General features: G+C 46.0%; 1 protein-coding gene across 7 annotated transcripts in view; it reads left to right on the forward strand.

Annotated features, from left to right (window-relative positions):
• Window positions 1-12,258, forward strand: part of foxp1b (forkhead box P1b) — a 149,127-nt gene that overhangs the window by 26,250 nt on the left and 110,619 nt on the right. For 5 of the 7 annotated variants that reach the window (XM_068593986.1, XM_068593990.1, XM_068593991.1 and 2 more), the window contains exon 3: window positions 4,090-4,133. The gene's annotated coding sequence lies outside the window, so the exon portion shown is untranslated. The remainder of the gene's footprint in view (window positions 1-4,089; window positions 4,134-12,258) is intronic. The other 2 variants (XM_068593988.1, XM_068593989.1) reach the window with 1 other exon arrangement.

Consider the following 12,258-nt stretch of genomic DNA (forward strand, 5'->3'; position numbering starts at 1 on the left):
GCGAGGTCTCAAGCTGGAAGGGATTCTCATTAAGAGCATTATATTACCCCGGTGTGCTTTCAGCTGGATGTCCCGCTGAAATTGCATTAGGTGTCAACAATGTTTGTGTTGGAAGTAAGCAGTCATATTTACAGAGGCTCGGGGTTTCATTTGCTGGCTGACACCGGGAGACGTATTAAAAAAGAAAAAAAAAGATACTAATGTTCTGTATCTGATTAAGTCACTTAGAGAGAAACTCCTCCAAAATGTTGACTTTTAATATAAAGGCAGGCACCGCTCTGTCATCACAAAGGCATAAATCTTTATTCGGAGATGAGGGAACTTTTGATTGCTTGAGATTATCTTGTGATTCATTTAGTTGGCACAAAGGACCCCCCCTTTTTCCCTCCCCCTCTCATTCCCAACATTTAGATCCATCCCGAAACCGTAAGCATCAGGTTGTTTGCGCGGTGATTGATTCATCCGCGGCTTTTCATCTACATCCTGTGTTCCTCCTGATGGCTAGCGTGGTGTGCAACGTTGTGTTTAGTTAATGGTTCCAGGCCCAGGGTTGCCGCTAATGACACACTTGTAATTGTTTGTCAGTGTGATAATGCGCGATTTCCTATTTCCGCGTGAAGTCGGACATTTGACGGAGGAGGGGTCTTGTCAGGAAGACAAAGTACTGTCATTTGTCAGCAGCTAAATGAGCTTCTCTCCTCTTGGTTTTCAATGGCAATATTATATTCATACATCCTTTTGAGGGGGTGGGGGCTATTGCCGTGCTTCCAACATCACTCAGTGCATTGTATAACGGAGCACCTTGATTAAGATCAAACCAACAATGAGATGACACTCAGGTTGTGTCGTGTGCTGCTGACACACAAAAAATTGTAAACTGTATTTTACAGAAAGGCGAAGTGAAATTACAGAGTGTGGTAATCTGTTATTCTTAGTGTTTGCTCGGAGTCGTCGCTTCCTTAAAATGTTTTAAATCTATTTCCTCTTCTTTAAGAGGAGAGAGACTTTCATCAGTTCCTGTCACCGTAAACACAGATTTTTAGTTGTTTTTTGTCTCCCGCACAACTGCGGACCGTACTTTCCAAAGTCTTTGACGTCGTCGCCGACTGAACAGACTGCTACTGTGTCACCATGGTGCCATAGTTGTGGTTGTGTATGGTTTGGGAGTGCAAGGGATGGGGAGCGTGGGGGGGTGGGTCCTAGTTAACAATCTAATGAGCCAAACAAGCCAAACAAAGGTGAGGTGCGCTGAATGGGTCCCCTGAGGAAGCTACTTATTGTCACAATTGCCCCTCTCCGTCTTCTCTCCCTCTCCACTCCGTATCGATTCCTGTCTTCATCGGTTATGCTCCGTCCTCTGTAGCGCACACCCGCCTGGTGCAATCAGCTAAAATGTAGCCTCCGCTTTCTTATTATTACCTGCGTGCTTAACACTGATATTTCTCTACCCCCCTCCCCCACCCACACACACACATACCTTCAAGGACAAACGATGTAGGGGAAGGCAGATCCCGTGTGAAGTCCCCGAGCTCTCGCCGAGCAGCAGATCCCCTTTCAGTGCCAGCTGTTCTCTCAGATACACCAGGCCGCGCTGAAATTCTTCTAATATAATCTGGAGGGTGGGCAGGTAGGAAGGAGGAGGAAGTGGGGGGGGGGTCAGGGGCTCAGGAGAATTGTGCAAAACAAGCGTGCCAGCCAGGAGAACGTTGAATTTTTCATCAGCGGGCCTCAACTCGCTGAGTTAGTGGGCAGCGCTCTCATTCATGAGCAGATGTTCAGCGCAGTTACACTCTGCAGTTAATGTGAACTTGCTGGCCTCTCTGCCATCGGCTGCAAGGACGTTGGCAGCGACCTGGCATCTGAGAATTACTCCCGGTATATAAAGGCGCAAGCCCCGGACAAAAGCGTAGCCCCGACCCTTTTTTTAGCCACTCCCTCAGCCCAGGAGCTGGATCCTGGACAGGGGAAGGCACTGACAGCCCATCCGTCTTCAGCCCGACAGTGATGAAACGCTCGCCACTGTTCGCTCGCGGGGAGGAAAGAGGGAGGGGGGGGGAGGATAGCGGGGGAAATTCCTGAAGATGATTTCCACAAGTTTTTACGTTGCTCTCTAATGACTTGCCAAACACAGAGCACTCAGCAGGTGAAATGCACTGTTAAGCATGAAACACATGGAGGTACCAGCCCCCGCTGTTGGTATTAAAAAGTTTTACATGCTGAGGAATTACTCCAGTGCTCTTGAAAGAGGAATTTCATAGAAACAAGGCACCTGTGGGGGGTAACGGTTTGGCCCTGGTCGGTCCATAGCCGAAACCAGCTGGCGCTGTGGTCAGCCCGGTGGGCCGCGTCCTCTCCCCAACCCGGTACTTCAGACATCTGCATGGCCAAGCTGCTCAGCCTGGGTTTGATGTGGCCACGCAGATCCGTAATGGTCTCCCTCTTAACTAAGCAAAATGCTATTTGATGTAAAGTACCATTAACTGGTCAGAGCGTGTACGTGACATCGGGTTTAGGAGGACGCCGTGCCAGTCATGTTGTGTGTCTGTGCGTGAGAGAGTATGTGTGAAAGTCATCACAGTAAAGTTGTGCACGTGGGACTCAAAACGGTGGAAACGACGAGCTCTTGTTTCCTCTGTGCGTCTCATTTTCACTTTCTAATTGGTCGTTTTCAGGTTGGCTTAACGAGAGCAAAACTAATTAGTGTTTCTAAATTCAGCTGGAAAAAAAAAGAAAAAAAAGTCAGTTGGCTTGATTGTTCTGGTTTCCTCTCTCCTGTGTCAGCGCCGCTCAACAATAAAATAAGACTCTAATCATTTTCAAATTGCTCATATTTTTAAACCCCACAGCTGAATGTCACTCCTCTGGTCTCTTGGCATTTTGTTTGGCAAGATCAGGGAACAGTGGTTGCCCTCTCGCTTGTGTGCTCTCTTTGTAATTCGTGGGAAGTTTGGACTCGGGGGAGGGGGGGGCAGTGGAAAAAAAGAAAAGGAAAAAAGAGTGTTTGAGGTGGGGTTGTGTCTTGCTTTGATTGGGAACGTCCTGCTGACAGGAGCGGCCCGGCAAGTTTACAGTAGCCGTGACATTGCTGTTACCTTTATTCAAAGTGCTCCAGCTGCAGCGAGCCCTCAGGAAGCCCGGCGCGGGCCCACGCGGGTCGGCCGGCGGCCCACAGAGAAGAGAATGAGCCGTGTTTGGGTTGGCGGACACTCCCCTCTCGGGGAACTTTTGCTGGCTCTGCAGAAAGGGCGGCGGCGTCTCTGGCGGGGCGGCGGTGTGACTCTCAGGGGGGCGGCAGGATGGGCTTTTTCCAACCACTCCTCCCTTTCAGGAAACACATGTCGCTGTTTCTTCCCTCCGCGGAGGGAAGGAGTTGAGGTGAAGGGGGCAGGAGGGCACGGGACAGGGACAAGACCGTGAGAGGCCGAGAGCTCATGTGTGTTACGGTTTGAGCTTTGTTTGTGTTGAATTTACAAAAAAGGAAACACTTAGAGGCGTAAAAACTTTCACCGTTTTTATTTTCCCGTCAACACTGTAGGGATTCAGCCCTCCGAAGCAAGTAATTAAAACACGCTTGATCCAAGGTCAGAGAGGAGCAGTGTTTAAACGCAATTAGTGCGATGCTCAAATTAATTTACAGTATTTTGGATTGTGTCATTATTTGTTTAATCAAGAACTCCCTTGGTTTAAGATGCTAAATATGAATCCACACATATTTAAAGGGAGGACACACACATACACACACACACACAAATTGTGAAACCCATTTAATTCTGCTTTAATGAATATTAATTCCAAAGTGACCCTGCTCTCATATGTGTGTGTGTGTGTGTGTGTGTGTGTGTGTGTGTGTGTGTGTGTGTGTGTGTGTGTGTGTTTACCATGGTGTGCACCACGATAAACCAAATAGCCTCCTCGTATTTAATGAGGAGATTTTGCGGGGAAAACAAAACATGTTTGCAACATGTGTTTGCTTTTTTTGTTTGTTGTCACCTTCATGTTTCAACTCATTTCTACTGTTTTCTCCCCCACCTCCCTAACCTCTTCTTCCTCCTCCTCCCTTCCCCACCCCTTGTCTTCCTCTTCTATCAGCCAGGAGACTCCGGTGGCGACATCCTGTGGAGGCAGAGATCAAAGTAAGTACTCCTCACGCACGTCCGTAGAAAGTACGAGTCGGTTAGCGAACATTATTTGCGTATTAGCTTTGCATCAATGTCTTCTAACTTTTGGGACACACTGTGGGACACGTGGCACTTTCTTTTGTGAAATTTGGTGCAACTAAATGATAAGCCAAGGTTTTGCATTGCAACCGATTCCCTCGTGTCCCGATGTACCTCGATATTTGCATCCCTTTGAATGATGCTGACGGCGACCACGGGGCTCAGTCGCCTCTCGGTGTCGAAAAAAGTTGAACCCGAAAAGTCAAAAATAAATTGCAGACAGTGTGCTGGATGCGTGTCTGCATCGCCACCCGACTATTCTCGAAGTCATTACTCCATGTGTGGTGTATAAACACGTCAAAAACAAACAATGACCCTGGGCAGACTCCACACTGCAAAACAATTTCAAAGCCTGCCGTGTAGTGTAAACACACAACACGGCCAACCTTCACGGGGGGAAGACTTCACCTTAAAGCCGGTGTTTGTTTTATAGTCCCCATCGACCTTGGTCAGATATAGTTTACATCTCTTCTGTTCTTTTCAGGTCGATGCAGCTCAGGCTCTGTGCTGACATTTAGGTCGAGGCTTTCAGTGGAAAAGGATTACAATGTTGATTTTTAATATTGTAGTATATATTATATTTATATGTTTTCCGCAGGGTCTGAAATATATGTTTTTTTCACTGCCTGGCATTGCGGCCACTCAGCAATTTTAGCGAACACTTATTTGAAACCTATGCACTAAATGAAGGAATAACATTTTAGACGTGCGATATATTTCACACTGAGGCGATTACATGCACGGTAAGTTCCTGTGTTCCAATTACACACGATTGCTTCTGCGGCAACCCTTTTTTTTTCTGAGGGTGCGGAGTTGCTGTCCACAGTGCTGCACTTTGTTGTTGTCTCCCGTAGTGTTTGTAGGCATAAAACGCAATTTAAATGATACACAAGTAAATTATTGTATTTTTTATTTAAATACTTAATTGAAAAAATGAAATAAATCTCTGCATTAATCATTTTAATTTCAAAATATTAGCAGTTCAGTGGTAAGATCAGGTCAAAATTCCCAAAGTTTCTTCCCAAATGCTACATTTTACAAGATTACATTTGAACACATCCTGAAGACCACTTTGCCTTTGCCAAGTGTTCATTTCCACTGAATAGAGAATGAGCGAACCATCATGCTACTTAATGTAACCTTCGTTAGCGTGAGATGTGATTTTTTAACATGGACAAATATTCGGGCGTGTCCTGTATGGTTGGTCGATGGCGTCAGGGGAAGGCTTTACCAAGGTACCAGATAACTACGTACCGGTTTTCGAGTCCCCATCTGTAGTGTTATCCATGTCCACCTGAGATTTTTATGTAACATTTGGCGTGGCCGGTGCCAGTTCCAGCTCTAAAATAACATTTGGACCATCATGGGGGCCTTTAAACTCTCTTTGGAAGCCACACTAATTAATTTAATGAATTTATATGACTCCTTTCTGGCGTTATTTCTCCGGGACAGCTTTTTTAAAATATGAGAAGTGGATGCCACTGTCAAATGTTGCAATAAAATATGTGTAAATACTGCTTTGCTGGTGCCTAGATCTCCCCCGTACAGGGACCCCATGTATCCAAGTAATGAATATGCATACTCCCGTTTCATAGACTCTTCTGCCTCTGTGAGCCGGGGGTGACTGTGGGGCGATGTGAACCGTATTTTTAATAAAGCCCAGCTGCCGAATGATCAAATAGTGTCTCTAATTAAGGCCTGAGTGTACACCCATGTAAAATTCTCTCTGGAATGCTAACAACCTGTGATATTTCCAGAGGAATTTGCTGCACAGGTCTCCTGAGGAGGGAGGTGTGTGTGTGTGTGTGTGTGTGTGTGTGTGTGTGTGTGTGTGTGTGTGTGTGTGTGTGTGTGTGTGTGTGTGTGTGTGTGTGTCGGCAGGGAGGAGGGGCAGCGTTCATGTGGCAAGCCAACATGTTGTTCACATTCATGTCAGATTGAGGCTAATGAAGGCCAGGCTGATCCTTGGATGCAAGCCTTAAGTAAATGATCCCTCTTTGAATATATTAGAGTCCTATAGCAGCACTCCCCCCCCCCCCACACCCCGCCCTCTCCACACACACACACACACAGACACACACACCGTGTTGTCTTCAGACCGGTCAAAACAGCAGTCACGGTCCTCGCTCATGTCGCGTACCCCTCTAACCCCGTTGCAGCGGTATTGTTACACTGGCACTCATCTTTTTTTCAGGTTAGTGCTTCTGCAAAACAGTTTGATAGTAAATGGAAAGTATGAGTGTTTTGTCATTTGACAATGTAAATGAGCGATCTGAATATTTTTTTCCCCCACCCTCTTAAGAGGGATTGCATTTACATAACAGGCCTGGGGTTCATGCAAATTGTTCTTGTAGACATGTTTTCTATTTTTTTTAAGCTTTATTTATTCAGAATTAAAAGTTTATCAATACTATTGTTTCATATAAACAATACAAATACGATAATTACCCTTTCTGTGAGATGAAAGCAACAACAAAAAAAAAGAAAATCTCTCAGACAGAACTTTTTCCACTGCAATTTATGACCACACCGGCACTTTGCATGTAAATGAATCCTAAACGTGTAATTACGAGGCACTTTTGAATATTGATTGGAAAGACAAGGACATAGAAATGAAGCACTTGTGAATGCAGCCCACCACCCCTCCCTCCCTTAAGCTACTGTAACATCCCATTAATAAATACCTCTCTGGCTCTTTAGTGCTGGACTCGCCTTATACGCTGAGTGAAACAATGTCGTTTGATTTCCGCTGATATGGCATGTGTACTTCATAGATAGATGGATGGGATGGATCCAATTAGCCGTGGTCGTTGCCCGTGTATTTAAGCTGACAGCAGGAGTCCTGCGTTGAATATCCTTGATTTCGGTAGTTTTGCGAAAATGCTCTTTGCGAGGTACTTTTAAAAGCCCATAAAGAGCACACTGTGAGGAATGCACCTCAGATGGAGATTTGATTTACAGCTGCAGCAAACTTTCTCAATTAGGAGGGAAATAATTGATTTTCAGAAGGCTGTGCACAATGACGGGGAGTACTTAAAGGATGATAAAGTGACCGAGATCCATACCTTTTTTCCCTCTTTCCTGTTATACACAATCAACACTGCAAATTACTTCAGATTTTTTACTCACGATTTCATGCAGGCTTTATTAGCAGATAATGCATCTTTTAATGCAGAGCACTCACCCTCCGCAGCCTATACACTCGGGGCAGGAGTGACGGCTCGCGACACCCGGGTGCACAGGTGCACGTTGTGTCTCGCAAAGGCCTCCTGACCTTCCACCACGCCGGCCTGTTTGTAAGCGCGAGACTCGTTTGTAAACACAGACAGAAGGGCGGGGACGGGGATGGGAAGCACATTTGCCCCCGGGCGCGCCCGGGCCCCTGGAGGACGGGCGCAATGCGACGTGACAAGCAACAGATGTGTCGCGCAGGCTGGAATCAGAACAGCCGTCCGGCCACGGGAGTCGGGCGCAGGAACGCGCGGCATCAGATGCGGGGGCGCTGTGATGAGGTGGGCAAGCGCTGCTGGCAGATGAGACAAGCCAGCGCCTCCGACTGCTCGCAGCTCCCTGTCTGGATGAGGACAGGCCTGTTTGTAGGCCGCTGTGACACCCCGAGTCACTTTGTCATGTGGGTGCCCGCCGCTGCTCTGATCACGCGCGCACTCTGCACTCAAAGGGCGTCACATCAGACGCGTGACAGGTAGGATCCCAATGAGACAACAGCCGAAGGGGATGTCCTTTTCAATGCAGTGTGAGAGCGAGACGCACACAGCGCCGGAACAAAATAACATCATATGATATCATTGTGAATGCTCTTTATGTTGTCTCTTTTTCTTTTCTTTTTTTTTTCCCAGTTTGAATAGTGTGTATGTCGTTTTTTTTTTTCTCCCCAGAGCTGCGTCTGATGCCAGCACAGAGAGACGGGCACCAAAGTTGCACTCGGTCCGTCCATAATTCCCACTTCACGCAAACAGATTGTTGTGTTTGACAGCGGCGGTAAAAGTGCGGCTTTGCACAGGGAACGTGTTAATGATATTCTCGGCAGCTTAATCCGCCCGTTGCCGTTTCCCCGTAAGCAAATAGCGCGGCCGCCGGCGGTGGGGGGGGAGGAATCGCCATTCCATCATCGGAACAAGTGAATGACTGAAGGTGCAGCAGCAGCTGCTTGACTGATCGCGCACTACAGACTGTCACCCCACATCTGTTTACCACTCCGACAGCCACACAAGTGTTTATATCCGCGGCTGTAATTGAGCGATTTTCCCGAGGGCAGCTGTGACCCACACTAAGTTATATCCCAACTTTCCATTAAAGCGTGTGTGTGTGTGTTGAGGGAGGGGTTCTGATAGCAATCACAACCCGGCAACGCCGCCATGTAAATACAGCTTATCAGCTTCGCCAATTTGGTTAAGTGACAGGAACGTGGGTGACTCAGTTTCGTGGCTGTGACACAGGCCACCGCGTACACTAGTCATCTATTAAACACAGGTAACGTGCATTGTTGCACATAATCACGGAAGCGGCGGCGTGTCAAACCAACATTAGATAGGAAAAGATGCAAATGGGCCATGCGAAGGCACGTGGGCAAGCTTAACCGTCTGCATGCACAGTGTATGGAAATTTGGAATATCTCGATCTTGAACGCACCGTTTAAATATTCAAATGTCAACGCCAAACAATATAATGCACTGTGGCTTTTATGCATTTGCGTACAACTCTGTTTGCTGCTGTTCGAGCCGGGGACGATACGAGGGAAGAGGGAGGGAGAGGAAACACGGTGACCACTGATATGGAGCTCACAAACAAAGCCTTTGTCTTAGGAAAATACCATCTGATAGCTGTACCAGCGTCGTATGTCCAGTCTTTAGAAGGAAAACCTACCGTGTCCCTTTGTCTGTTATGCACATGCGACATCAACATCGGCTTCATCTGCAGTTTATTTACATACGTCGATCTAACCAACTCGGGTCATTGAAAAGAAGAGAGAGGGAGAAAGACAGGGAGCAGGAGTGGAGCATCCAAACGGGGTTTTTCATATCTTTATTTCATTGCGGCGACAGGGGAAAAACAGGAGAGACTAAAACCACAGAGGTAGCCCTCTTGCAGGGATAATGGGCCACCTGACGGAGCTTCTGCTCGTGGCACGCGCACAGCCGAGTCTTGAACTGTAGACCCATGTGCAACCAAAGCACACAATCTAGTTTAAACGGACAGTGTTGATTGTTGCGGCGACAACAATCATTTCCATTTTCATTGTGCCGATTGTGCCCCACGACTGTAATTAGCGTGATCTTTTAAGTTTGTCTGAAGTCTTTAAATCTGGTACAGGCATGATTAGTATCTAACAGAGCAACTTTAGAAATGTTTGAATCACATGAAAGTGTGTTTATTGAATGTTTTTGATATTTACCGTGTGAAAATACTTGACTGTGCTGCATTTTTTGAGATGCAGCCATTTTCTTACCATTGTACTTTTCGTATTTGGGAACGTGGGACGACTGTTTTTAGCTGTAGTCCCTTGTGCTCAAAGACTAATCGTGGTATAGTAAGAAAAAACGTGTTTGTCAGCTAAAAAGTGTTTGTGCTCAGCAAACACAAAGAACACTTCCACCAAAAAGACAACATTTCCGTTGCGGGCACAAAGAGTTTCATATGTTAACGGGTGTTCTCGCATGTAGTGTTTTTTTTTTATTTAGGGAGGGGGTTTCCCTCGTTGGAACCAACCATTTTAGGAAAAATAATCAAAGTGAAAGTTGCAGATTGTTTGCAAGGTGTGAAATATGGACAGAATGTGAAATATGGACGGTGCCTCGTCACCGATCACAGTAAAGGAGAAACTAGACAAGGAACATGTGTTAGTGGAGACACAAATCAGAATGCTTAGCACACTAAGCGGTGGGACAGGTAAACTAAATGAGCAGTCCTTACTCGAGAAACAAGGTGTCACAGCAGCTTAAACAAATAACACAACGAGCTTGATGTGTGCAAATGGCGTGTATGCAACATGTTTCAAATGTATATCTTTAGGCTTTTTGGTCAAACAAATCCGTGATGGAACCGGTGTCTGGTATCCGACAGGTCTCCCAATGGAGGAACTTCACCAGAAGGGATGCAATGTAGGCGGAGCCAAAGAAAATTAGCGCCACCGACAGAACCGGAGTGCAAAATCCCTGCAATCGAAGTTGCACAGGACCCTTTTTTTAGATCTTTGGTACTGTGGAAACACAAGCTTGCCAGGTCATATTTATCGCCCTCTTCCTCTCCTCACTCGTCTTCGTCACCATGTGATTCTGTGTTTTACTGAGCAGACGGGCACATATGTGACAGAGTTAAACATAATGCAACACATCTCCAGTTCAAACCCCCAACAACACAAACTTCAATTAGATTGGAATCTGCAAAATGTTTAATTCTATATGCTGCGCAATATCAGCCGCCAGCAATGAATAATTTACAGAGTGAGGGAGGATGTTACTTGACGCCTTTTCACTTTGTGTTTAAATTTAGCTGGTGTCATTGTCCAGCGGCGTGATTAATAGTTTATCAGTCTCGATTATACATCTCCATGAAATATCTCCTCCCATCTGTCATTAAACTGCAGATGGAAACCAGTTAGATTTTCAATCAGGCGTTAAAAAAAAAAAATGACAAAAGGGAATATCCATCAAGATGTACTTGCATGAGGGTTAAGCTGTGTCACCCGATATATAGGACATCATCTATGGAATAAGTTCTTCCAGCACTATGCATCATTACACTTTAGAGGAAACAACACTTTTTTATTTTTCCCATATGAAAATTGGATTGAGACCACATGCAAGACCCGGGATGCATCCTAAGTGTGAGGGGGGGCGAGAGAGAGAGAGAGAGAGAGAGAGAGAGAGAGAGAGAGAGAGAGAGAGAGAGAGAGAGAGAGAGAGAGAGAGAGAGAGAGAGAGAGAGAGAGAGAGAGAGAGAGAGAGAGAGAGAGAGACTCGCCGCAACAGTGAGTCAGAGATTGGCTCCTTGTCAAATAAAGATTAGGCCTTTATTTCACCATCTAATCCCTGTAAATCTCTCATAGAGGAACTCAGGCAGTTTGGAGCTTGCTTTTATTTATTTATATATATATATATATATATATATATATATATATATATATATATATATATATATATATATACACACACACCGGCACAGAGGCTATATGGTCTGCATGTGTCTGCCTTACGTCTGAACGCACACAACCGTTGCCCTCCCCGGTTAGTCAGCGCGTTAGTGGTGAGTGGGTTCACGTTGTATTCAGCGAATAGCGAACAAACTGTAATGCAGCTTCTTCGCCTCACACTCTGTTATTGAATATCTCCAGTTTCACTCTTTTCTCTCCAACCCCCACTTCAAATATGCTGAACATTCTTTTTATTGAATTATTAATGCATACATTGAATTATTGAGGGAAGATAATTTCTGATCAGATTAATATTAACTCCCTGTGAAATATTAATGACTAATGTTAGAAACGATGAATTTACGGAACTATTAATATAATCATAAACAGACGCAGTAAAAAGAAGAAGAAGTGGCACGGAGGCAAACAGCGGCGCTCAAATCCCCTTTTTAATGGAGCTTCCCTCGAGGTCGGTGAATATGAAATATCGCGATGGAGTCGACTTTGTACTCGGGCGCGGGGCTGATGTCATTGGCCAGTCCTGCCCCGGGGCGGGCGGCGGTGTCACAGCGGGCCAGTTCGCCAGCGTTTGTCTGCAGGTCACCTTTTGTCACCTTGTCCACAGATGACCTGAGCTCTGGCCGTGGGACACGCACAAAAGGCGTTTTTGGCGTTAATGTTTGGCCGGCTGCATCGTCACCCTGCTGATTGACAGAGTCCGGCTCCTCCTCCCCGCTTCCAGAGGTGGTGGCCCAACTCAAATGCCATCGGTGTTGCCGTTACCTTATTTTATTTTATTTCTTTGCCACGAAAGGTGGAACAAAGTGACTCAAGGAGAGCCCAGACTAAATCAGTCCCTTTTGTCAGATTTGATTAAAACTCCCTCTAGAT

The sequence above is a fragment of the Clinocottus analis genome, unplaced genomic scaffold (genome assembly GCF_023055335.1).
Source record: "Clinocottus analis isolate CAN_PGR_092001 unplaced genomic scaffold, fCliAna1.0.p SCAF_3, whole genome shotgun sequence".
NCBI classification, from domain to species: domain Eukaryota; kingdom Metazoa; phylum Chordata; class Actinopteri; order Perciformes; family Cottidae; genus Clinocottus; species Clinocottus analis.